Raw genomic sequence first — 4561 nt, 5'->3', positions numbered from 1 at the left:
GCATCCCGGGCTCTGAGAAACACCTGCCGCGGGGGAGAGGGGCGCGCGGGCCCGTCCTGGGGTCAGCGCCTGGAGCTCACAGGCTCGCGGTGGGTCACCCATCGTCCCCAAATCTCTTAGGACCGAGGCCGAATTCTAACACCGGGACCCCGCGGTTCCCTCCGGGGCCACGGGAACACCAATCTGGGTCTTGACTGAGTTTCCGGGACCCGAGAGAAGAAAAGGAGTCTTCGCTCACGTAAGCTGATTTTCTGTCTTCCCACGTTCGCCCTCCCACGTCCTAACTCCTCCTGGCACTTCCCTCCCCAGATCACTTTTGGTTATCGAAGGATGACGTGGTGAAAGAGAGCTCCGTTTGTCTTTCTCGTTTCCCCAGCGCTGTTTTGGGCCGTCTGTCTGTGGGACTTGAAGAGCAGAGTAGACTCCGCCAGTGTGGCTCAGTGGATTGAGCGTGGGTTCGAGAACCAACGGGTCGCCTGTTCGACTCCCAATCAGGGTCCACGCCTGGGGCGCACGATAGGCAACCGCACACTTTGATGTTTCTTTCTCTCCCTCTCCTTCCCCTCCCCTCCTCCCTCTCTAGAAATAGATGAAATTTAAAAAACTGAAATTATTGGAAACCCACGTGAGCTTTGGCACTGCCTGCTCTTGCCCCTCCCACGCCTCCCACTCCACTCTGAATTGCACACAAACACACAAAAAGCAGAGGTGAGTGATATAAATATTACTAAAAACATTTCTGAGAAGGTGATGGAGGGGATGACCTTGTCACCTGGTGCTGCCCTCCCCAGAATTAAACTTGGCACCTTCACACAAGGCTGCATCGCTCTTTCAAGCACATCCGCTGTCCTCTGCCCCCGCTGTTCTGCCAAGCGGGGACTCAAACGGAATCCTCTCTCCTGACCATCTCCCACCTAGCAGTTCAGCCCTTGAACTTGGCTTCACCCTCCTTTGGCAAAACAAAGCCCTGTAGGTTTGTTCCTGGAGGAGGATGGGGACTGGGCAGGTCTGGCAGAGCATGGTCTGGAAACAGGGTTCTTCTGTAGTGTTGCAGGAGAATTTTGGGGACACACACAGCAGGATTTTAAGCCGTAGTGGGTCACTCTGTGGCTCTGTAACTTTAAGATCCGTCCATGTTGTTGCGTCAAGTTCTTGTTTGTCCATTTTCAGGGCTACTTCTCACTTGCTGGTGGAAATGAGCCACAGTGCGCTTATCTAGAATAAAGTTTTTGCTTTTGAAAATAATGCTGCCGTGGATATTTTTGTTACATGTCTCCTGGCACACATATATGAGTTTTTCTAGGTCCTAATATCAAGGCATTCATATTCAGAAATGGAATTAATGGATCTTATGTCCATGTTTACATAACAAATTTAGAGGCATAAAACATCATTATACTCCGAACTTAGATTTCCCCAAACGTTAATTAATGATGCTGAACAATTTTTGCGTGGCTATTTATAATGTATTGTTCCGTTTCTGATTTGCACATGTGACTTTTGGTCTTTTTAGTTTTTCTCCTCTCTACTGATAGGTCATCTTTACACACATGTATGTATACTTGGTGGGTATTCATAGTTCAATACTTACCTGTCTTGATCCTTGACCGTTACCTGAGTGGCAAATCCCTTCTTGTAGCTGTGGCTTATCTCCTCACCTTGTCAGTGCCATGTTTCAGATATGTATGTATGTTTATGCATGTAAGGCATCGACACTGGAGGCGCCCTTTCCCATGTTTGTTTCGGTTTTCTGTGGGGCTCTCAAGCCGGAACAGGTTTCTGGGGCTGCCACTCGGGGGGCCAAGGGGCACTGCAGATGGGCTGGGCTCCAAGGGGCCACCCCCTCTGCGGTCACTTCCGCTGTCGCACCATCCGAGTTGCTCTCCCGGCTGCCTCAGTCGACCGTGAGGACTCGGGGCGCTGGGGATGGGCCTGCATGTGCATGGCCCCCCAATCGGTGGGCTGCTTCACAACAGTCACGCTGGAATTCTCTGTGAGGCCACCACGTGTCCTGAGGGGTCCCCTCAGCTCCACCAGAGATCCTTAGTCACCCGAGAAGACCTGACGTGAGGTGGAGGGAACTAACGGCCTGTTTGGGGTGGAAGAAGTCGGGATTCTTTGGGACAACGGGTTTTGTTCACTGAAAAGCCAGAATGAGAACCAGCTGCCCACGTCCACTCCCATCCTTTCATGCCATACAGGGGGCCGGGAGGGGGCATCCAGGAACCGCTCAAGCCCTCGGCCCCAGCAAAGGGGGAGGCCCTGGGTCCTAGGAGCAAATTCGCCTGCTGTCTCCCCAAAGACGCAGCCCGGCAGCCTTCCCCGGGAGGGGCCCAGAGGTGCTGATCTCCGTGAAGACACGGCTGGCAGCCTGTCACCCTTGGGCTGAGTTCCGTGGGCCACTGAGAAAGATGACATGACACCCAGGAGGGCCTCTGCCTACCCAGCAGCGGCAGCTGGAGTGGGGCCCCTCTCGGCCTCCTGGTCTGAAAGAGGCCACCCTGCCCCAGTGCTGGCCGGCAAGGAGCCATCGCCAACCCCCCCTCGCCAGCTCGCCCACAAGGACATCTGCGTGAGATGACCCCTCAGGGCTGTCACGCTGGCCTGAGCCCCGCACTGCAAGACGTGTGGCCGCCCCAACCACCCGCACCCCAAGGAGGAGGTGAAATAAGGCCCCTCAAGGGCGAGCTGGCTGCCTGAACCCCACGGCCCTGGGGTCTCAGTACAGTTTCCCTCTGGTCGACTGAGGAGTGAAATAATAGTAACAACAACGCCCCCAAGTCCACCCAGTGGGCCCCTGCTGAGAGCCAGCGCTGGGCTCGAGCTGCAGGGGTGCGGGAGGCCCTGCTGGCTGCCCCACGGTAAGGCCTAGGAGAGAATGTCGCCCAGGAACAAGTCTCCTAAGTTAATTTGGGCAGAACCAGTGACAATGGCCGGGAAGTGACACTCCCGCAGTGGCGGAGAAGTTCTCCCGCGGACGGCAGCGCTGCCGCTCGTCTCACGCGTCCCGACGACCGGAGGGGACGACGCTAGGGGCCCACGGTCTTCGCTGGCGGCAGGCGCGGGCGGGCAGAGAAGCGCCGGGCCAGGACGAGCAGGTCGGCCTTCCCTCGCGCGGACCCCGGAGCTGGGGGGTGGGGGTGGGGCGGCAGGAACCGGCCCTGCGGCGGCGTCACCGCCGGAAACCACTCACGCAGGAGCGTCCCGCGAGCGGTCCGCACGTGTCGGCCACGCGACACCACCCGGAGCGCGCTGAGGAGCGTGGGCGGGGAAGGGCAAACGCCGCGTCCCAGCACCGCATCGCGCGGGGCTAACTGCCGGCCGCAGTCTGCCTGAAAATACGTAAAGGCGCGAACCGTCCGGCTCGAGTGTCGGCCGGGATGGACCTTGCACGTGACAGCATCTTTGAAGAAGCCGGCGGTCTGTAGCGTCTGTTGAACCCCCAGTAACTGTGGACGAAAATGTTCTACGTACTAGCTCGCGCGCATACAGAAAATGCAAAAAGCCTAGCTAAGCCTTTAAGAAAAACACTTATAAAACATGTCATATCCATAAAGTTTATTTTAAAAAACTGTTAAAAACTAACCATACAGGAATATTTATTAATATACTTAAAAAGTTTGCTCCCCGTGTCGAAGGAAAATACATTAGCAACATCTTCCAAACACCATCTTTATAAAATTAAAACTTCTAGAGGCGGAAATGCACTACAGTAGATTCTCGAGTTCTCACTCTCGCCCGCAGGCTCGGGGACCCGCTCCCCGCGACCCCGCCGCCCAGCGCGGCGGCCGGCGTCCTGAATCCCGTGACATTCGAGCGCGCCGCACGGCCGCAGGCCTCCCACGGAGCACGCGCCGCCCACGCACCACCGACAGGGGCGCCCTCTCCACCCGCGGCCGGGCGGCGACTCCGGAGACGCCCTGGACGCGAGCACGCGCTCGCGGACGCGCGCCCCGCCTGTAAACATTCACCAAGAGCTTCCGGGGCAGCAGGAGGGGCAGCCGGGGCGGCGCCGCGCGGAGCGCGCCCCTTGCGGTATTGCTGAGAGTAGGTAGGTTCTGAAGGCAAACGAACTGTGCGAGCCGGCGGGCGGGCGGGCGTGCGTCTGCGGGGGGCGGGTCTGCGCGTGCGTCTGGGCCGAGGACCGGGATGAGCACCGTTTCCACTGACTCGGGGGCAGAGTTCAACTCAGCAGCACACGCGTGATCGTCGGTGTCGGGAATGAGAAGGGACTGCGGGTCTCCGGGCCCCTCCCGTGGACGCGCGCGGGGCCCACGGAAGCCGGCGGGGACCGCCCGCGCACACCGCCTGACCCGCGAGTCTGAGGCACAACTGTTTCTTCCGTCCGTAGACGCGGGACGAGCAGGGTTAAGGCTGTGTTCGGCTCTGACGAGCTCCAGCTCCTCGCCAGGGTCCTTCCACACGCGCCGCACGCACACAACTCGCAGGCTCGCGGGGGAGGTGAAACGTCCCCGGACAGTGTTCAAATAGCTTTCTCCATAAAATTCATTGGCGGCGTATTTACACAGAGGGAGTGCTCATATTTAAAACCATTTCTTAA

The sequence above is a fragment of the Phyllostomus discolor genome, chromosome 11, assembly GCF_004126475.2.
Source record: "Phyllostomus discolor isolate MPI-MPIP mPhyDis1 chromosome 11, mPhyDis1.pri.v3, whole genome shotgun sequence".
NCBI lineage: Eukaryota > Metazoa > Chordata > Mammalia > Chiroptera > Phyllostomidae > Phyllostomus > Phyllostomus discolor.
The sequence above is the reverse complement of the archived record's forward strand: the minus strand, read 5'-3'. Positions refer to the sequence as shown.